Source organism: Neodiprion virginianus, chromosome 2 (assembly GCF_021901495.1).
Source record: "Neodiprion virginianus isolate iyNeoVirg1 chromosome 2, iyNeoVirg1.1, whole genome shotgun sequence".
In the NCBI taxonomy this organism is placed as follows: Eukaryota; Metazoa; Arthropoda; class Insecta; order Hymenoptera; family Diprionidae; genus Neodiprion; species Neodiprion virginianus.
The window spans coordinates 15978965-16001705 of record NC_060878.1 but is presented as its reverse complement, the minus strand read 5'-3'; the positions used below and the strand labels follow the sequence as shown (position 1 = coordinate 16001705).

Genomic DNA, 22741 nt, shown 5'->3' with positions numbered 1-22741 from the left:
AATTAAATTTTTACGGTAAATTGAGAGAATATGGCTGGATGTAGAATTACATAGTTCCTATAATATTTTAGTATTAATTATAATATCATTTTTCCAACCCGAAACCTTCGATACCTGAAACACTGTCAGGTCGATATTTCGCAACTGCGTTAATTAACATATTTTCAATTTCAATGTTTACTTCACTTTTTGTCAGTTAATTGTAAATGAACCGAATTGCCCTCGGAAAGAAACGATTTTACCATGACTTTTTCAGCAGAGCTTCAAACGTTTCACAACCATTACGGTCTAGCATCATTTTGCACGGTTGAAATACTTCGCAACATTTCAATATCATTACTGCCATGTATATTTCTTATAATTCCACTGCGAACGTGACATTAAAATGTTCACGCAAAGGTTCCGAATATGTTATTCGAAACGCACGGCTTATAAAACTTCAACATTGCTGCACTTGCAAAATAAAAATATTCTAGCAAAATTTCCGCAACATGGTGTATCGAATGTGAGAAAACGAACGTTTCCGTAATTAGGATTTCCAATGATATTTTTTTTATTTCATATTCTTGTAGATTGGAAAAAAATATTTTTGACGTATTTTTTATTTTTTCGATTGAATCAAAATTGCCATTAGTATAACAGATTGGAAAACTATAACATTGTGACGTCACCCATGTTGAGATATATCTATGTATATTAAAATCAGTGAAATTCAGTGAAAAACAAAACATACGTCCTCATTATTTTGGCTTGCACTGCGTTATGCACCCCAAAAAATGGAGAAAAAAATTTCATTGGAAACCCCAATTCAAGTAAACATACTTCTGTATTGTTTAGATCACACAGCTCACAAAAGTCCAGCTTTGCTGCAACGACAAAGTGAAAATGTTGCATCAACGCAACTTGGCAACAGTGTATGCCAGGTGTAAGAAAATTTATCTTGAACTCAAATATACGCATTTCTGTACTATTTATACCGCGCGTCAGGTTATAAGACAAAATAATAATATTTTGTCAATATTTCTGCAACATTGTGTTCAAAATCTAACAAAACTATTGTCTTCTACTTGAAACGAATATAAATCAAATAAAAAATTGCAACGTTCTGTACCTAGTAAAAAATGGCGTATCCAGGTGCCGAAAATCGGCGCCAGTTAAACAAAATAAGAATATTGTATCAACGTTTCTGCAACATTGTGTTTAATGTCTAACAAAATTATCGTTCTCTTCTTGAAATGAATATAAATCAAATAAAAAATCAGAACGTTTTACAGTGAAAACTTTCATTGTTGGAATCTGAAAAGCGTCGCAACGCCTGTCCAAATAAATAAAAATATGGTATCAATGTTTCTGCAACATTGTGTGTAAAATGTAACAAAATTATCGTTCTCTTCTCGAAATGAATATAAATCGAATAAGAAAAAGGAATGTTCTGCACCTACTAAAAAATTTCGTGTTTGGGCGGCGAAAATCGACGCCAGTCAACAAAATAAAAATATCGTATCAACGTTTCTGCAACATTATGTGTAAAATGTAACAAAATTATCGTTCTCTTCTCGAAATGAATATAAATCGAATGAAAAATCGGAACGTTTTATAATGAAACATTTCGTTGTTGGAATCCGAAAAGGGTCGCAACGCCTGTCCAAAAAATAAAAATATGGCATCAAAGTTCCTGCAACATTGTGTTTAAAATCGAACACAATTATTGTTCTCTTCTTGAAATGAATATAAATCGAATGAAAAATCGGAACGTTTTATAATGAAACATTTCGTAGTTGGAATCCGAAAAGCGTCGCAACGCCTGTCCAAAAAATAAAAATATGGCATCAAAGTTCCTGCAACATTGTGTTTAAAATCGAACACAATTATTGTTCTCTTCTTGAAATGATTATAAATCGAATGAAAAATCGGAACGTTTTATAATGAAACATTTCGTAGTTGGAATCCGAAAAGCGTCGCAACGCCTGTCCAAAAAATAAAAATATGGCATCAAAGTTCCTGCAACATTGTGTTTAAAATCGAACACAATTATTGTTCTCTTCTTGAAATGATTATAAATCGAATGAAAAATCGGAACGTTTTATAATGAAACATTTCGTAGTTGGAATCCGAAAAGCGTCGCAACGCCTGTCCAAAAAATAAAAATATGGCATCAAAGTTCCTGCAACATTGTGTTTAAAATCGAACACAATTATTGTTCTCTTCTTGAAATGATTATAAATCGAATGAAAAATCGGAACGTTTTATAATGAAACATTTCGTAGTTGGAATCCGAAAAGCGTCGCAACGCCTGTCCAAAAAATAAAAATATGGCACCAAAGTTCCTGCAACATTGTGTTTAAAATCGAACACAATTATTGTTCTCTTCTTGAAATGATTATAAATCGAATGAAAAATCGGAACGTTTTATAATGAAACATTTCGTAGTTGGAATCCGAAAAGCGTCGCAACGCCTGTCCAAAAAATAAAAATATGGCATCAAAGTTCCTGCAACATTGTGTTTAAAATCGAACACAATTATTGTTCTTTTCTTGAAATGAATATAAATCAAATGAAAAATCGGAACGTTTTGTAATGAAAAATATCGCTGTTGGGCGCCGGAGAGCGTCGCGACGCCAGTCCACGTTTTGGGGCGTCTGGACCGATTCTCGCGTCCCTCGATCGCGTGGCGCTTTTCACCCCGCGTTGCGTCGGCGTCGGCGGCGGCGGGCTTCGCGCTGCGCCTCGGGGGTGGCGTCGTCTGGTGGGGGTGGGAATCCGCGGGGGCGGACAGGCGCTCGGCGCCGCTCCTCAGTCGACGTCAAGCCGTCGCGACGTGCGCGTCCATCGTTCCGAAATCGTGACCGATACTCGGTGCTCCGCTCGCCGCATTTCGGGGTTCGTATCTGAAAACCACCTGTTCGCCAAAGTGTTCATCGGTAGCTTCGCTGCTGATACTTCATTGCTCAACTGTTTCGTAGCGAGAACATCCCCCGGGCTGTTCCTTGCTCCCCCATATCACGATTTTCGATTTATACCGCGGTAAAGCACTCGATTCGAAATTATTAACTTGTATATTCGGTGTTACTGGCAGTTTCCACGAGATTTGACCGTTGATTGGTCGCGTTTATATTACCGCCATGTTGTTATTATTAGTCCCCGCGTTACGTAAGTCTTGTGACTCAAAGTAGTGTACAAAAACAATAAATTATCAAACACAAGTTCGACGTATGTAATGAACAGTGAAATTTCACCGCGGTTAGAAGTGTGACCGAAACGAAAGTTTATACATTTCACGTGTAACTAAAGAAATTTTTCAAAGTGTCAAAATAAGCGTTAAAGTGACAGTGAGGCGCATTGGATTATGCTTTTCGGGTAAGATTCGTGAGTTTAACAATACCTCTTCTATAATTTTATCGAGAGAATGGATAAGCTGGTCGATTTTACTTCGAAGAATCCACAAATACTCACAGAGGTCAAAAGTTACACGCTATTTGCATAGATAATTAAAAACAAGCTAGTTGTGTAAATTCACCCAGCAACGAGTTATTCTGACACCGCATGTCACCTATAGAGAGGAGTGCACAGGTGTCGTTGATGGTTGAAAAAATATATGATTGAGTGGACGGAATAGTCTGGAAAAACTTGTTGAAATAACGCAAAACGTCATGTTTTTCTCTGTTGGCTTAGGTACGCAAATTAATTTCAACCAATGAATTGTTCTTATTATCTCACTTCTTCACGCTCCTATTTACTCATTATTGCTATTCGGCTTCGATGATCAGAGAAGGAATCAAAACTTTACTGAAATCTTACTTATCTATTGTCATTTCTATAAAGTACATCGTTTACGGAATCTAAATTCGACCAGAATCACATTCACCAAAATTTCGCTTTTTAATCATTCTGGTGATCCACCTTCAAAGAAAATGTGAAATCAAAGTTCCACGAGAATAATTCTTCTTATCACGAATTCTCGCGATCAAACTTGAGGAGAAAATTTGAACGTAATTAGGCTGAGACGAAAGCGTTGCAAGCTCTTCTCGTGTCTGACTCTCTCCGTGTACTTACGAAACCATGATAAACTTTGCCGATGTTTTGCTGATGCTTGTTACTTGATCGTCCCTCGGATCGACCTGAGCTGATTGTAAGCTGAGCTGTTATTACGCCGGTAGATATCTATATTCATATACTGCTATTATTGCGCCACAACAATAAGGTTTTTCAAACCTTTGCATCGGTCAATAATCAATAATCACACACACGAGTGTCCTTCTCTCCCCGTCCCCTATTCTTCTCTCTGTCTCATGCCCTTCAAATTCTTCGCTTACCTATACATAATACAAGTTCTTCGTCGAATTCTATCCGTTCAATATTATTGTCCGACAAAATCGATCAAACAATTTTCTTTATTTCACAAATTATCTCCCATGAGTTGAGATCAGGCTGAAGTTAGTAACGTTGACGTAACGAAACCTCGGGCTAAAAATCACTGTTATTGGGAAATTTAAAGATGACTTTCAAGAAGTTGACTCTTCAAAATTGAAGTATATTTTATTTTCGTTGGTTTACATTACCAAATCCCGGACATTCCTAATGATGCGAAGTAGCGATTTTTCTTAAACATGCATCGTTACAGTAACCTTATCAACTTCATTCGCGTGACTTGAGGCGGGTTATCAACAATCATTTATTTTTTAATGTCCCAGTAAAATGAAAATACATTATTCTCTCCATTTTATAATGATACTGAAAATAAAAGAAGTCTAGTATAATAATCACCGCGTCATAATTTCGGTATATTGAAATAATCCAAACCCTTCGGTCACGTAAAAAAAGACAAAGACAAAAAAAATGAAGAAAAAAAAATATTAAAAATTGGAATAGTAGAAAATCACTTTTGATTGAAAAATACTAGTCAGACAGCAGACATATGTTATTTTCTTACCAGACGGCTGTTGGCCGCATGCGTTAGGGAGGTGGAGGACGTTTGTCTCTCGAGGTTAGCTGGTGGGACGTCATTTCGTATCGTTGCAGGCATGTGTTGAACTTTTACACGTTTATAAAGAGTAAGCAATATGAATGATACGTAATATGTAATGGCAGAGTTGAAAACGCGCGTTGAAAGTTGATCGTAAGCGCTTGTATCTCAATATGTTATTCATTATTTTATTATCAGTGGCAGGCAGCGCGAACCGAAGCAGTAAAAAACAGCCTGCTGATTATCGCAGGAAATATTCAAAATACGGTGATTCAAGTCAAGATAGTTCACTAATTATTCATCCATCTGTTTAATCAGTTCTTATTTGATGTTTGAATCGTAGAGTTTGTCCAATTTCGATGTGGATGAGCGCTGACATACGACCTTATACTTTTGGGGCTTTTTAACGAATCGTATCGGAATTCTTTGCTAGCGTTTGAACAACCAACGCGAAATAAATTTCTGGAAACGAAATTGAGGGCGAGTTAAGTTGACGAAATTTATAACGTTTGTTCGAAAATATTGAGAAATAATTTTCCACGCTGATAGATTATCTTTTGTCTTAACAGAGGGAACTGAATTTCGAGTTATTAGCGACTCCGCCGGCACTCTAAATTTAAGTTTCTCCCCGGGATTTCTTGATCTGGTGCTTTGGTAGACAATTGAGTAGGTCGTACGGAGACGTACCGACGTGAATGTTTATTGAATGACGAGAAGTCGTCCCTAGTCATTCTTACGCAACGCGAGTTGTTACGGAGATAAAAGAGAGGCAACGACAAAGGGGAGAGGAAAAAATTTCTGAAACATAAAAAAAATTACTACGTGGTTTTATTCACACTGCAGTGGCAGACTTCATTGCTTCGGCTGTATTATATCGCCGACTTAGAGGCCGACTAGCGGCAGGTGTTGATACAAGTGTTACAGGTGAGACCGCAGACTCGGTTGAAATTGCCGTTGCGTAATACGTCATATACTTACAAAGTGCCAATTTCAGTGCGGCGAAGATCACTGCGCTAGTAGCGGAAAAACTGAATTCATTTCTAATTCTGCCTGCCTGAAAATACGTTGCTACAATGTTTGTGTAACACAATCCGCTATTGGTCTGCAAGATTTCCAATCTCTGTAAGTTATAACGTTGCTGCCATGTTTCTGAAATATTGTAAGCTGTAAGCTTCAACGTTATGTTGCATCGATGTTTTTGTAAGATTTCTTTCCTCCAATATTGATACCATACTTTGAAGTTCACAAAATGACATTACTGCATTGTGTCTAAAATATTTTTAAACTTGCAGATTTGTTTTGCTGCAATGTGTTTACAATATTTTCGAACATCCATGTTGCAAATTGACGTTGCTTCAATGTTTCTCGAACATTAAAAACTGCAGTTACGTTGCCTCGGTGTTTTTGCAATATTTCAATGTTTGCAAATTTACGTTGCTGCATTGTATGTAAAATATCCAAATCCTTGTAACTTAGCTAAACTCTGATATTTCTACGATACTTTGAATTATACAAAGAAATATTGCTCCGTTGTGCTTGAATTATTCGAAAAGTTGTAGATTTCTTCAGCTGCAATGTTACTGCAATATTTCAAACATTCTAAGTAAATGTTGTTACAATGTGTTTGAAAAACTTTTAAGCTCAAAAATTTGTGCTGCTGCAATGTATCCGCAATATTTTGAAAATCTATCTGAAACATTTCAAAGGTTGCAAAAATGTTTTCTACAATATTTTGACAATATTGCTAGATGTATCTGAAATATTTTAAATCTGCGAAAACCCATCACTCAAATTTTTCTGCTATATAGCTCTCAGTTCACTCTCTGGGTGAACCTTCTCGTCGTCGCTAGACGCTGAAATAATCATTGTTATATTCAAAACTTTGAGTGTCATGCAGAATAGGTGGAACGTGCCTCTCGAGTAACGTTCTGATCTCCTGTACAGTAGTTTCGAACTTGTTTACCTACGTTTTAGAATAGCGAACCCATAAACTAGTTTCGGTTATAGCTGCATATGTATGGACATAACTCTTCTTTCTCCTCCAGACCGGTAATGAAAATCGCATCACGCACTCTTCGATTTTATTATTTCCCTTGAGAATACAATCACTTGTTGTTCATAGCACGCAAGTTATTAAAACTAATTCTCCGGTGAATTTTTTTTTTTGTTTTTTTTTTTTACTTATTAGACCTTTCATGCAAACGAGAATTTGCTGTAATATCTTTAACGCTACTAGCCGCTTCTGAAAACAATGCAAATTCGAGTTTTGTACAAATTGAACTGAACTAACAGTTCGTTCGATGATCGTAATTAAAAAATAACTCGGTGATGATGTCTGCTGTATTGATGTTAGGATTACTTAGAAATACCTGATTTATAATATCTGCAAAATATGTTTATACACACAGGTTATGTTCATATAATAAATTGTACATTTGATAAATTTCACAAGGTCTATATAATCCGCTAAATCGTGGGAACGAGGGATAAATATAAAAAGTTTATTTTACAATCGGGCTCTCTTATACGTATACAACGATAATCTTTGATATACCGTAAACGAATTATTTTCATAATCAAATCTGAATATAAAATGTTTACAGGTTGACATAAAAAACTTTGCAAAAGAGGTCGACGTGAAACGAATTGAAGGTATAAATTAATTCTTCGCTGGTTGTTCAACAGGTGGAAACTTTAACTTTGACCAAAAATAATTGAGGGAAATCTTGCGATGCTTCATCGTTTATAAAAATATGCTATTTGCTCAACACAATAAATTTCAACCCGCTGAATTGAAATTTTGACTAGATTCATTTCTGTTTTCTACTTCTTGAAAATGTTCGAAGCAATCGAGGAATGTTTTCCTTTGTTTTTGATGAAGACAAAACATTGAGGGTCAAATATTTTACATTGACATTCTATTTTATTCTCAGCGAATGTAGGTAAGCGTAATACAGAATTTTCTTTCGTCTCGGAGAAAAACAGTATAACAATCACTTTCGGGAAGTTATATATTATCCTGTTCAGGGTCGGTTTGTTCGAGACGCAAAGCGACAGCGGCGAACAATGGCGGCGCCTTTTTGAATAGAAAAATTTTAATATGAATGATTAGATTAGGTTGAAATTTCAGAGGCTGCACCTTCACTTTGCAAAAGGGAAAACGTACATAAAGAAGGGGAAAAAATCACTGCTTCCGGCTTCAGGAAGTCGCCGCTCCTCGTCTCGCTTACTTATTGCAGTCATTTCAATTCGCTTCCCAGAATGAAATGATGTTTTTCTTTCTCGAAGAAAAGTAACGAGGGAGTAGATTTTTCGTAAATTTTCAACTATTCAATTCAAATCTCTGTTCATGTATTTCTAAAATGATTTTCACCCGCTGAATGAGCAGCGAGAGAGAAGAAGCGAAGAATAAGAAGAAAATAAGGAAAGATGTAGATCGGTAACGAGGAGGAAAAAATAAGTATAAAAATATTCTCACACCCAACTCGAAATGTCAGGTTGCTTGCCAACAGCGCAGTCAGCATTTCTCCATCGTAAGTAGCTTTTCCTCTTTTCAACTCCTCCGCTGTCGCGATTCACTTCGCTGGCTAAGATCCGTGCCGGGACGGAAAACGTTTTATTGCCAAAAAGCTCGCCCGCTGCACAAAGAAACGCCGGTGTATTCAATAAAGTAGAATACACATGACATCGGGAAGAAGATGAAACTTGTCGTAAAGCACGGCTTCAAAGATAAAAATGAAGGAAAGAAAAATCTACCGTGTACGTTTGTACGATTTTGGAATAATCGAACTTCGAGCTTAAACTTCCGACTTCATTGATTCGATCGAAAATTCCGGTGCAGCTTCTGTACTGAAAATCGAGCAAATTAAAGACAATTACACTTTCAAACCCTGTTTTAATAATCATCCATTCAATTTTTCTTCCGCAAATATCGACCTGGCATTTTTTTCTCCGAATTTAGCCGTTTTGCAAAAACAGCGAATGAGTAAAGCAATTTCATCTTAATATATTACCGTGCTGCAGAAATTTTTACTATCAAACTCAACTGATCTCGGTTCCCTCGAGAAAAAAAAAAGAAAGTTCAAACGCTATTAAAGACTTTGCTCAAAACTTTTCAGCATCAATCATCGTTAACAATCAATTGTCTCCGATAAGTGTTCGGAGAAAAATTTACTAACAAAAGAGGGATGATAATGGAAGTGACGAATGATGAAAGATGATCATATGGCATCGCGGCAAGAATTATGCTTGGTAATTTTTTGGAACCGCGTGCGTCGAATCTTCTTGTATAAGGGTCGTGATATTGGAGGAGATTTCACCCCTCGGATTAATATTATACAGCGGAGGGGGGTGAGAGAGGGGAGATTTGTACGTGCAAAAGGGTGGAAGAAAGAATGAAGAACGGCCATAGCCTGAGGAGTGATTTGTTTCGGGCTAATTTCGAATCCCTTCTGTCTAATCGAGCGTGAAAATAGCCGAAACGGTGTTCGGGAATCCTAAGATTGCTGCCAAGGAATTTACGCAATTATATACACAGTATACACTGGCAAACGATTGTACTTGAGACGAAATTTCAACAACTTTCGCATCCATCTCATTGCATGTGTAACACGATTTGGATTCTCTTTTTATACAATGAAGTCTATTAAACGTGGTGCCAAAAAAATTATTCGCGTTTTTGACAAAGTGTAATTAATATCACCGCAGTTGTGACGATTGCATGAAATATAAGATCTGAAACTGGTCAGTATGTTTGTCACTTTGCAAAAGGAATTTTTAAAACTATAGGACGGAATTAAACTTATATGGTTTTAAATGTTGGAGCAAAAAAGAGAGAAGAATATAAACATCGAATCAGTGAATTGGACAGTGATATTTTCATTTATTCCGTGGAATTTTAACTGAATAAATCTTTTACTCTTAAAGAAAGAAGTTACTGATCGTAGATTCGGTTGACGAGAGTTGAGATATCGATCATTTTGAACAGGTCGCGTTTTTAAATTTTTCTTCTCTTTTCTACAATACCAACGTGGTATATTATTGGTCCGATTATCTCTAGTGTCATATAAAATAAATTTCAAATAACCTCAAATATGTATTTCTCAATATTAACGAAGCATGAATTTATTTGTTATACCATGTGTAGTGGTTTCGCATTCACCATTTTTATAACTCAATGCATATTAAAACGAAGAACCTGTAACAAAAATTTATTTAAGTTGACAATTTGTAAAAGTAAATTGATTCATGAATGAAGTGACATATAAAAGTCTATAATGCACTTACGAATTCGTGAAAATCAAACGAATGGTACGTTGTTGACAATCAGAAAAATCATATTGTTTCAAATTATTGGCAGTCATTTGTTAAAGGAACCAGGAAATTGAAACCTGGAACAAGTATTGTATTATAACATAGCTTAGATGTAGTTGGAATTGCAAGAAAATGTGAGCAGCTATTAAATGTGGTTACAGTTGTCGGTACTAAATTTTCTGGTAATTGCACTCCGATATCAATTTGTACGATAAGTTTACTTAATTTTTCCGGGGAAATCAAGCCTGAAAATCACTTAATCCATTTAAACCAAATCACCTCACATACCAATTAAATTAATGAAACTACCATCAATTACGATCAAAATATTTTGGCATCGATGCTTCATTTTCTTTACAAAACGGTTTCTCCAGTTGTCTTAATTCACATTTGATTCGATCGTTTTCGAGATCATCACATAGAAAAAGGGGTTAATAAATTTCGAAAATCGTTATGTGAAGATTGTCGTTTTGAAATAAGGCATCGATATCTAACTTTTTTCATTCATAATTTCAGTATTTTCTAATTTAGTATTTTCTAAGAGATCTTAATTCGTGCAATAGGTTATTTGAACAAAATCTTTATCTCTGTCTTCTGCTCTTCCCTACATATCTAAAACTCAACTGTCTGTCTGTCCGCATAATGGCTTATAACCCCAGAACTACCGAACCGAGTTGATACTTTTTTTTTTTTGTGGCTAGCTTCAATGTCAATACATTTTTTAAACTATATTTTGTTATAACCAGATCAATAGTTGTTCTTAGATGTAATGATATTTGTATACAAAATTTGGAAGGGGATCACAGACTTAGGCGAACGCTGACTAAACTCTTAAAGGTACAAAAAAGTTGTGTTCGAAAGTTTTCAAGCTCTCGATAAGCTCTGCAAAAAATTTTCCGAGAGCATATGGCTATGTCTAATATAGTTTTGCCACAAAAAGTAGTTGAACCTATTCACGGGTAGATCCGCAACGAACTGCTGGTGATTTAATAAATACTTTCCGTGCAACTATCTCCTGATACATTTTTTTCTACGGTACAGGAATGGAAAAGTTCCTTTCCAATGGTTGTTTCCGTTCCGTAAAGTGATGCTTTATACCGCTAAGTTCAAAGTTGCGGTATTATAGTCTTTAAGCATCAACTTTGAACCTCAGTTTAAAAAAACTGACGTATAAAGACCCTTTTGCAATACTGTGCGTAAAATTAGATTTTACGCACTGTCATTAGTGCGTAAAATGGCACTTTTCGATACAGTGTGCGTAAAATCCAAAGATAAATTTCAGCCAATTTGACAGTAAAGTAAGCTGTAGAATAAACGCAATGATGTATTCTTACACCGTTCACGTAAATAATAATATAATTGTATCGTATCGCATGTAATACTGAATATTATGTTTTCATATCGTTTCTGAATTCCGTCTGCTTTTTATTGATTCTATACTGTGCTGATAATAATTACTCTCCATATTCGTTAATGGTTACGTTTACGTCAGACGTGAAAAATAGAATTATTATCATGAGAAATTCTCGTTATGTTAATCCTCTTTATATTATTACTCTCCGTAAATAAACAACTGGGTACGTATACATAGATTTTGATGATTATCATGACGTGTATACATATTTTATTTTATTTAATTATTGAAAATATATTTTTCAGCCCCAACTTCCCCCTATTTTGAATTTTATATTTTAAATATTGACCTGTGTTTAAAAAATATCGTATAAAATACGTGCGTACGTTTTAAACACTAGTTGCGTAATATACCATATAAGTACGCATGCGCCCAGTACTGCTATCACGTGTCGCCGAACTGAAAGTTCGCCATAACCTCAATCATCTGGACTCGTATTTGTTGACTTTTTCATGCTTGTGCCGTTGTAAATATTTTGCACAGCGCGTCCGTAAACAATTTTTACCTCTAATAATGATTTTAATACCTGTTCGCTTTTGGATCGACTTCAGCTCGTGCTGAAATCGGTATCTTTGCCCTGAAAACACCTACTTTACGGGTATGCCATAGAAGATACTATTTTGAATCCGACTACCGGCCAATCAACTTCAGAACCAAACTTTTCTGTCACGGTCAGGAATGACCGCGTGGCCGGTAATTTTTCTCCGTTCAATTCCAACTCAGACCAGACGGGGAGACGACCCTCTTCGTGGCTAACTAGTCTTTGACACCAGTGACCGGACTGCAATGGGTAGGTAACGGGTGGCAGTTACGCAGCCCCTGATGCAGCACATGTGCCAGGAGCTGGTGAACTCGGTGTTCGTTAACTGGCAAAAACCTAGTTTCAACCTTGTTTAGAGCGACAGCGTCGGCGTAGTGGCAAATTAGTTAATTAGTTTTGGGTGCGCGAAACGTCATGATGTCTAGGTCTGGGCAAATACCTATCGCCCTTTCCTCCTCCCTCCTTTTCCGGCCTTCCATCGAACTCCGAGTTATACGCTGCAGTACTGCAGGTTACTGATTTCCTTTTTTCCTCATTCCTCAACCCGAGCGTCTCTCTATGTATCTACTAATGAGGCTGAACTTGGTAACGTAAACGGAACAAAAGATTGGGGGTGGGGGATTACTATTTTGTAAGTTTATAATTACTTTGAAATAGTTAGTTTTTCAAAGTACGAATAAGTTTTGACTTGGTATGATTTACTGAATATCAGACATTTTTGGAATTGTGAAATAACGATTTTTCCAAACGTCAATCATTGCAATAACGTTACCTAACTTCAGCGTCATATGTAATGTTCTTTGCTGCATTAATGCGACGCCGCAGAGGCGAAACAAATTTTCAATTCATTTTATCATCACCTTTTACAGCTATTATTAATTCACACTCTGGATAAAAGGGAGAGACTGGGATAAAAAAAAAAAAAATTACGGAATAAAATTATTATTTTCTCGCTGGTGGTTTGAACAAGTTTCAAGAGCTAGAATACAAGTGTGTTTATATTCCTGTGAAATAAAGTATTACGCAAATATCAGATAAATTTCTGAACACAGAAGGCAAAATTTAATAGATGGCAAATGTGTGATACCTATTTTGATACCGTTGATAATTTGATATCTGTTATCGGAATTGTCCATGATTGTTCGCGGATCCAAGTGAAATTGAAAATTCGAAATTTATGTTGGTAGAACGTACATAGCTATGAATCAAGGGGGTAATTAAACCTGATCATCAATCAGTTGTATCTACAGATTCTTAAAGCTTGTGTATTTACGCACACAGAAAACAAACTTGTTGAATTTATAAAAGACGCCGAAGGAACTGTTTAGTCAGTGGATCAAATGGACGCGATTTCACTGAACATTGCAAATTGTTGTCTTGGTAATTTTTCTTTCCGTTGTTGGTTCAAGCAAATAGCAAGTCTACGAATCTGTGACACTCCGGTTACGTGAACTTTATTAAAAGTATGGATGTTGGGCACCAATTGCCTTTTGCAATAATAATTAAGAACAGAGTGGAAATTAATATAGAAGCGGAGAGCGACAATATCCTTTTCAGGACGCTTGGACTGTACCATGGCCTGTGAATAGACTTTGGGTTGGGTGAATGAGCGTAGGCAACAAATTAACGAGACAAGACATACAATTTATATGCGATGAAAAGTTAATATGTGTTTATTCCAGCAATTAACGAGATAAAGCGGAACACATATTGTGGTTTGGACTAAGGGTGTTGGATGTTTAAAAGTTAGCACCATTTTAACTGTATTTGGGATGGGTGAGTACTAGGGTGGTCCTTATTTTGGGTAAGTCGGAATTTCAAACCTCTCACCCCTTGCATATCTCCCATTTGCCAAAAAAAAAACAATGTGTGCAAAGTTAAGCCCAATCGGACAACGTTTACCCGTGGCCCAAGAGGGTCAAAGTTTAATATTGGAGCCAAATGGTAAAAACGAGCTTGAAGGCCTTCATTTAAGTAGACCAGCGAAAAAAAATCGTAGCAGGCTATAATCCACAAGATTTCTAACTAAATTCACAACTAATTGAATGTACTGATACCGAGTTCCGCCAAAAATTTCTATGTCGAGTTGTAGATGTAAATACGTAGATTCTACGACATACGGGTCTTTGACCCTCTTGGGCCACGGGTAAACGTTGTCCGATTGGGCTTAAACTTTGCACACATTTTTCTTTTGGCCAATGGGAGATATGCAAGGGGTGAAAGGTTTGAAATTCCGACTTACCCAAAATAAGGACCACCCTAGTGAGTACTTAGGGTAATTTCACTTCCGCTAGCGGATAGCTGGACATGTAAGGATAATACGGAACCTCCAATATTGGAAAGTTGTACACAAGATTAAAATGGTGATGACTGATAAAACCTCCGCTGTCCGATGGTTGGAGAATAAATAATGATCTCGCTTTTCGGTTGTTCCTGTTAATCTTTAGGAGAGGGGACCCACTGACGAATAATAACTTCGAAATTGAAATTACAAACGTAGCCGTGATATTTTGACTCTTTGTTCCTGAAACGTAACAATACATTATCCCGGTAGTTATGTATTTGCCTCGAAGGGACGAATGACGTGATTTTAAAGTCCGGATTTGAAGGCTCAATTTTGCTCTTTGGAAACATTAAGAGTTCAGTGTGCAAGAAAGGCCGAAATCAATCTGCGGACACCGCTGTTGGTTTTAACTCGTAACACTGAAGGTTTCCATATAAGAGAGGACCGAAGTACTAACCGCGGTATTTTCCCTATCGGGAGAGTTTTCGGACTCAAATTCAAAATTTTACAGACAATATGTTCGACTATGTTGACCGACAGAGGGATCAGCTTATAGTTTGCGAGGTCATTTGTTTGCGTGTGTGAAGATCTGATTCGCTGCCAGTACCAATAATTTAAGCGCTACTTATTTATAACAATATGCTAACTTGCTTCTGGGACAATAAGCGAGGGAGTCGGCGCCACGTGGTAGATCGAGTGAAGCTCGGCGCTGCCAGACGTGGTCCGGCAGATATCGTAGATCGCTGTTTTACCGTGCGAGCTCATGTGTTTGCCGATCGGCGTAATAAATTAATGAAATCGTGCAAATTTAGTGCGTGAATTCTAATAAGGCACAAGTGAAATTATAGTAGACGGTTTCTGGAACGTTACAAAACGAAAACGCATTTCGTTTGGTAGATGATTTGATCGCTATAAGTACCTATTTGGCATTTGATATGAAATAAAAAAAAAATAGAACAACGATCGTGAAAATCGCTATTCACTAGATGGAGGGAACGAATTTACACTTTGACAAGACCGTAATAATTGACAATTTCTACTCTGCGTGATTTTCTGACTGAGTTAAGTTTCTTTTTCGCTTTCAACTGAGATCCTTGATGCTTTGCCAGATCTCAAGGACCCGTACTTAGTCACACTCGTACTTAAGTACCACCACGCCTCGTACAGTTCTTACAGCTTTCGTCCAGGTCTCGTTTCTTCGCTCGACCTTTCACCAGGGAGGGTCATTCGGGGCGACCCGAGACGTACAGTCTAAACATGAAACTATCGAAACTAAAAAATTCACTCACAACCAGAAAAATTTCCAGTTATGTGGTTACTATGCAATCCTTACTTTCATTTTTCTATCGCTACTGGAAAATACAGTTTTGGGCCCAAAATAAAAATCAGTTTTCATAGCTATGACAGGAAAATTTACTATCCCTTGTACTATATTTCGTCTGTTAATTGTTTCGGTAATTTGATGTTGGTGCTGCAGTCAATTATAGTTGAGGTCTAATCACATCAAATCATTACTTCTATAAAAAAGTAAATTCATCTCAGTGTGTAAAATCGAACGAGGTTTGAAGCGAGTTAACATTAAAGTGACGACGATGCAGTTTTATAAAAAATCGTCACGTAGCATCTTTTACAGGATGGATATTCGGTGAACTGTTATGGAAAACACAAACATTTACTAATTTTTCAATTAAAGTCATTCGGAGTCAGTAAGAACTTGCAACGCCTTTTTATCAATATCATTTATGTTTCATTTTTTCAACCTCGTTAAATCGAAGTCTTACAAAGTGTACTTCAAGTTGATCCTGTTCAAGTCAACTTTAACGATTTTCTTAGTATGTACAAAGAAAATGTCTAAGCTTGTGAATTTGTAAAAAAATAATCAAGTATAAAATTGTTAATAATTTTGAAACGATTGCGTGAAAGCTCCATTATAATTTTTTTTTTTTTGATTTAAAAAGCTCAGAACTCTTTTTAAATCACTGAATTTGAGATGTTTTTTTTGAATACTGAATTTCTGAGATCTGCATGATGTATTTTCTGGTGCAAATTCTTTCTGTAGACTCAGTTTTTATTCCTAGCTAATCAATAAACTAATAATGATTTATCAAGAAACATCTTAATGATGTTTAAAAGTCGTTTCAGATGGTTTATAGTGTATAAAATTAACATACATAATTAGCCTTCATCAATCTAAGCCCTTAAAACTATGAGATTTCTACAAACACAAAAAAAAAAAAAATGAATACTGTAATCTTTTTAAAGTTACTGAAAACTGAATTCATTTTTGAGATGGTTTTGAGATGGAGGAAATTCTTGTAATAAATTATAGATCAATTAACTTGAGATTTACTTTTGAAACATTGATTTCAAAATTATTTTCACGAATAAATTTTTTCACTAGATTGTGTATCTGACACATTATTTCCGATTTTGAGAAAATACCATGAAAAAGCATCGAAGTGCTCCATTTCATCGTAATATTTTGTAAGCGGGAAATTCCAGTGAATTTCCATCTTCCTAAAATCAAGCCTCACATACATTATAAATAAATCGACAGCAACGCGACTTCCTCAGTTTATTTTCATACCTTGATTGCAGCCAGCGCGTGATCTGGTTTTCCCTAACGATAAACGTATATTCCCGCACAATTGATTCTGATGAAAATCAACCGCTGTTTACATATCTATATTGTGTGTCAGAAAAAAATGAAGTAACGAACAGAAATGCAAGGGGTGGAGTTGAAGTTTCGAATTCTCAAAGTTTCGAAAGCGCTCAATTCCGAATTATTTGTTGGTGAAACTGAAAGTAAAGAAACCAAACTTTTACGAAACAATAAAGTTTCGAATGGTCGGAAACCCGACGGCTAAAAGTCCCGGCATGCAAGATTCCGAAAATTCAAGATACGACAGAGCAAAGTTCCGAAATGTAAAGTGCCGATAGAGGAAAATTCCGAAAACCGCAGTTTTGATAGAGTAAAATTCTGAAAATTAAAATATACTCACACAGCGTAGTTTACTCAACGAGTGATACTCAACTAAGTTTACTCATCTAAGAAATCAGAAAAACTGAAAATCAGAATGACCAGGATTCCGAACGTCAAAATATCGAAAATCCAAAACAAAGAAAGTTGAAAGTGGTGAAATTTCACCAAGCTGGAAATTCACGGAACTAAAAATCTTCGATCATTCGGAACTTTGACGTTTTAAATTTTTGAATATCCTCATTGTCGCGTCTTCTGAACTTTGACTTGTCGAAGTTAAGCCCTTTCGGCATTTGTCCTTTCGGAATTTTGCTCTTTCGGAACTTTGAGCGTCATGTTCAGGACCATTCGTGACTTTGATGTTTCGTCAAAGTTTGATTTCCTTACCTCAAGTTTTGCTACCAAATAATTCAAAATTGGCATTTTCGGAACTTTTGAAATTCGAAATTTCAACCCAGCCACAAATGCAACGTCAATTTGAACATCGATGGATTGTTTGAGCCAGCGTTACAGCCGAGTGATGTAACCTTTTGAATCGTGTTGCATGTAAGCGAAACAGAAAGTAGGAACGTCGAAAAATAAACAAGTGTCGAGTATCTTGGGTCACTTTTGAAGTCGCTGAAACAACACATCGACTCGCTGCTGCCAAACTGCACAGCACAAGTATTGTCATTTATTTTTATACATCGTGTATCTTCTGCATTCCATATGTTTGTTTTTTTTTACAATCTCCATGAAGAACTGCAGCATGGCTTATGCCGAGATCGCAGCTGAATAACTTCTGGCTTACGTATTATAATACTAACAAGTAAGAACTACAATGACGAGAAACCCAGCAGTTTTTTCTACCGTCTCTGAAATTTGCTCGAGGAGTAAAAATTGTTTTAGCTGAGTTTGCTCGGTCGGTAAGCGTAGAAGTACTACATTGCCTTTAAAAGAATATCCATCAATTATTTAATGAAAATTTTGAGAAAGAATAAACGCACGTATTCTGCCGTCTCGTTTCCTGGAGAGAAAAAACCGTTTTCAAGTATTTGCACGTATTTTTTTACACCAAGCAAAAATGCTTACGGCACGAAAGATAAGCGCATCGTTTGTAGAGACTGGCGAAGCAAATGCTGCCTCTGTCTCCGCCTGTTTCTTTATGGAAATTCGAAACCCCGCAGACACTGGAATATTTATTTCTTATCGCACATCCGCTCTGGCGGTATCGAGTATTATTATTTCTAGACATTGCAGGCGCGAATGAGAGACAGGCGAGCATGTTGACTCGGAGGATCAATTCTGACCTTCAGAGAAGTCTGCTTTTCTTCCCGCTTCATTCTTGACTCAAACTCGTGTTCAATGCCTTTATTTTTCTTTTATTTATTTATTTATTTTTTTTTTTTTCGAACTCGAGAAAGTTCTATGGCAATTATTATTGAGTATATAAAATAAGGCGGTAAATTTTTTTTAATCACTGTTAGGTGGTGAAAAAATTTTCAGGTATTTCTTTCGCTTGGAGAAATTTCGCATTCACAGGTATTTGTTGATTCGATGCACGAATTATTTTGTGCTTTGGAAAATAAAAAGATGTATACGATTTTTTGAATTTATTAACATTCTCAAAACAGTTTCAGGAACAATTTTTGAATATTGCTTTTACATCCGCGTTACTCGGGTGTCCCATCAGATTTAGACGAAAATATTGTACATTCTTATTAAAGTTATATTTCTTTTTACATATGACGAAAGATTGACTGAAATTATGCAAAAAATGTCACAAAATTCAATAAGGATTGAAATGCAAAAAATATTGAAAATCGGAGCATACATTTTTGTACGTATTAATGTTGTCGAAGAACAAAATGAAAATCTTGCAAATTTGCATCCCCTATACATACAAAACTCGCAATATTGCGGAAACACGTAACTTTGAACACCTTGCAGCAATATAAATTCACTAGTTTCAGAATATTTCGAATACACTACAATAATATAAGTCTCGAAATTTTGGAATATGTCTTAGAGAAATTTGACAACAATGCAGCAACATCGTAGGTGAAGTACTTTGCAACATCACCGCAATATGTTTATAATATTTCGACGATAATTAGGAAATCTAAATATGCGCTTCAAAATTCCTGCAGCAGTCTGAATATAAAATTATGAAATCAAAACTGCGCTGAGAATAATTTTATTTGTTATAGTAATTAGAAAAATTCAGTAAGACAGGTATCGTCAAAAAGACTATTTGAATATTTTTGGAATTACGAACAATGAGGTACACGTAACCATCTTCCGTTACTGCCGATCCTTTTTTGGTAATTGCAACGCAAAATCAGTTTGTTTAGTTTACTGTACTTTTTTAGTTAAATAAGGCTTTAACGTCAATTTATTGTTGCACAATCATAAAATTTTCGCAACGGTTACAAAATAATATAGTAACAGTGATCGTAATGAGAAAGAATAGTAACGGATACTAGACTTTCCGGTAACATCCATAAAACTAATTTTCATTTTGTACCTAGAACTATATTTTTCGATTGTGGTAAAAAATGAAAATAGTTAAGGACTGTGCGGTAACCGGAACTAAAAATTTCTCTCAGTGTGCATATAATTGTAATAAAATATGTTTAATTAGTTCGTGACCAAGTTATGCATCTCTATGTGTGAATAATGTTCAGTGTTTGTACGTGGCATTGATTGAAAGAGATTGAATATGATTATAAAAAAATCGTAAGTACTTTACCTACAACTTGGCTTGCCGATGCATCCTCCTCGACGAGCGAGCGAGCCACTCGGTTACAGCGGAAATATTTGTGGCTAGAGGGTACTTAACTGGGAAGTAGAGCAGAGCAGAACTGGTCGGTTACACGGCTGTGTCCATCTCTTTCCACCCTCGGCTATTTCCTTCCATCCAACTTTCTCCTTCTATTTATCTCTCTGCTCTTCCTCCTTCGTCGTCAACGGCAGCCTCACTCCCATAGTTGGTTAATTTGTAAACGTGTAATGAATACACACAGCCCTCGCTTCGCCTCATTATAAATAACAAAGGGTAACGACAACATGCCAAGGGTGCAGGGCTATTACGTTGTTTGCGTTTCCAACGCCGAGATTTGGTTACAACCGCAGCAAAGGAGGCTCACGGCCTGCTGGGGGCGGCTCAGGGGTGTATTTTATCTCTTCCTCTTCCTCTTCCTCTTCCTAGTACCTTCTCCTCCCCGCGCAATACCTTCTACCTTTCGCTTCTCTTCTCCCGCCGTTCCAGATCCGGTATACCAATGAAAAGAAACCGTCTACTTTCTCTCTCGTCGAATCGATAAGGGGAACCTGGTCGTCCTCCATTCGAGGGAAGAGAGAATTCGTTAAGATAGCTGATACACTCAATTAGGGAGAGAAATCAGGGAAAAAGGAAGAGCACAATGATCTCGAGTATTCGAGAAACGGTTGAATTCGAGTCGACTCTTTGACACGTGGTCGCAATCAATAGTAAACTCAATTTTGACTTTGAATTGTTGTTATGTACCGTGCAATAATTCAGTTAACGATTTATTCTGGCAAGGAGTTAGGCTCTGGTCGATATACCTGCCGTTTTGTTCAAGCCAAATTACAAAAGTCGTCTGGAAAAAGGATGATGGGACCATTTGTGGGATCTTATAAAATCCCATATCGTTTTCAATATTGCAAAAACATTGCGGCAATTTTACGACGTTTAGAATTTTTCAGTTGCGTATAGATAATATCACAGAAACATTGCAGCAATGTAACTTTTTAAAGTTGTTCGAAATGTTTGAGAAAAACATAGCAGCGATACAACTTTTCAAAATTTACAACCTTCAGGATTCATCCAGTAACATTGCAGAAACATCGTAGTAATAATTGTAACTTTGCAAAGTTTAAAATGCTTAAGACTCATTGAGTAATATTGCGCAAGCATTGCAGTAACATAACTTTGCAAGATTTGGAACATTTACGATTGAATCGCGTTATTGTAGAAACAACAATTGCAGCAACATAAATTTGCAAGATTTAAAATATACAAGATTCATCCTTTGCGAAAACAGCGCGACAATATTGCAACTTCCAAAGGTTTTAAAATATATCAAACCTATTGCCCAACATTTTGGCAATATTGTGCAGCTGCATATTCATCAACATATTTTGTAGCAATGTTTTTGCAATATTGCGTGCCTACCGAAAACTGATACCCATCAAGTCCTCAAATGGGATCGCCGTGCTCTAGTTGTGATAAATGGATTCAGTTTCGACACAAAGTGAAAGCAGCGGTCTCGCAGCTCTGAAAAAGTTGAGATGGGGTTGAAATTATGGGAGTCGAAATTAATTAGTAACTGAGTAATTAGAGAGAGGTAGACTGACGTAGAATCCACGAATTAGCGGTTGCATGACTGAAATTAGTGAAACGGATCGAGGTACACTTGGGGACAATGAATCTTAGGCGACTAATTTTTTGCACCAGACAGTTATGTTGGCAATACAGAGATACCTACAGCGCCACAGTCGGCCAAGCGCGAAACAAACTCAATCTCCATAAACGTAACATAACCCATGACTGTCGAATCTAACCTTAGAATTGACGTGTCAATCCAACAAGTCATTATCCCTGCGGTATTCTAAGGTTAGATTCCACGGTCATGGGTTATGTTACGTTTATTGAGGTTGAGTTTGTTTCGTGATCGGCCGACTGTGGCGCTGTAGGTTTTTCTGTGTTGCCAACATAACTGTCTGGTGTAAAAACTTAGCCGTCTCAGATTCATTGTCCCCAAGTGTACATGTATAATAAACTGATGGACTTTATTGGAACGATAGTATATACGTTATTTTGAGAACAATCCCCGCTGCATCGCACGACGTCAGTTTGAGACTGAGGTTTTACAAAATGGAGGAGTAATTAAATGGATGATAAACTATTTGGAGGTACGACGCGCGTGACATTTAATTGTAGGCTAGGATCTGGGAATACAAAACTGTGATCAAGGAGATTCTAAAATTATCGAATCGTCCTGTTACGTCCGTTATGGACTATGATAGGTTCTTCCTGCTCAAAGTAATTGAACCTGAATGGTCGTTGGTAGGATGGACAAGCGGTTAACGTTGGTCAAATAGTCGTTTATTTCAGAGAATCAATTTAGAGATTATTTGGTGCAAATACAATTGAGTAACAGGCTTGGGAAAATATCTGTAAAGGGAGTTTGGTTCCGAATGAATAAAGGAGAGATGTTCGGAGAGGGGCTAAGAAAAGTAGG

The 22741-nt window shown here is 36.6% G+C and overlaps 1 protein-coding gene across 11 annotated transcripts in view; it reads left to right on the top strand.

Moving 5' to 3' along the window:
* The first annotated feature begins 2816 nt into the window (after positions 1–2816).
* Positions 2817–22741, top strand: part of LOC124297845 (CUGBP Elav-like family member 2) — a 374143-nt gene continuing 354218 nt past the window's right edge. For all 11 annotated transcript variants that reach the window (XM_046749175.1, XM_046749176.1, XM_046749184.1 and 8 more), the window contains exon 1: positions 2817–3357. The gene's annotated coding sequence lies outside the window, so the exon portion shown is untranslated. The remainder of the gene's footprint in view (positions 3358–22741) is intronic.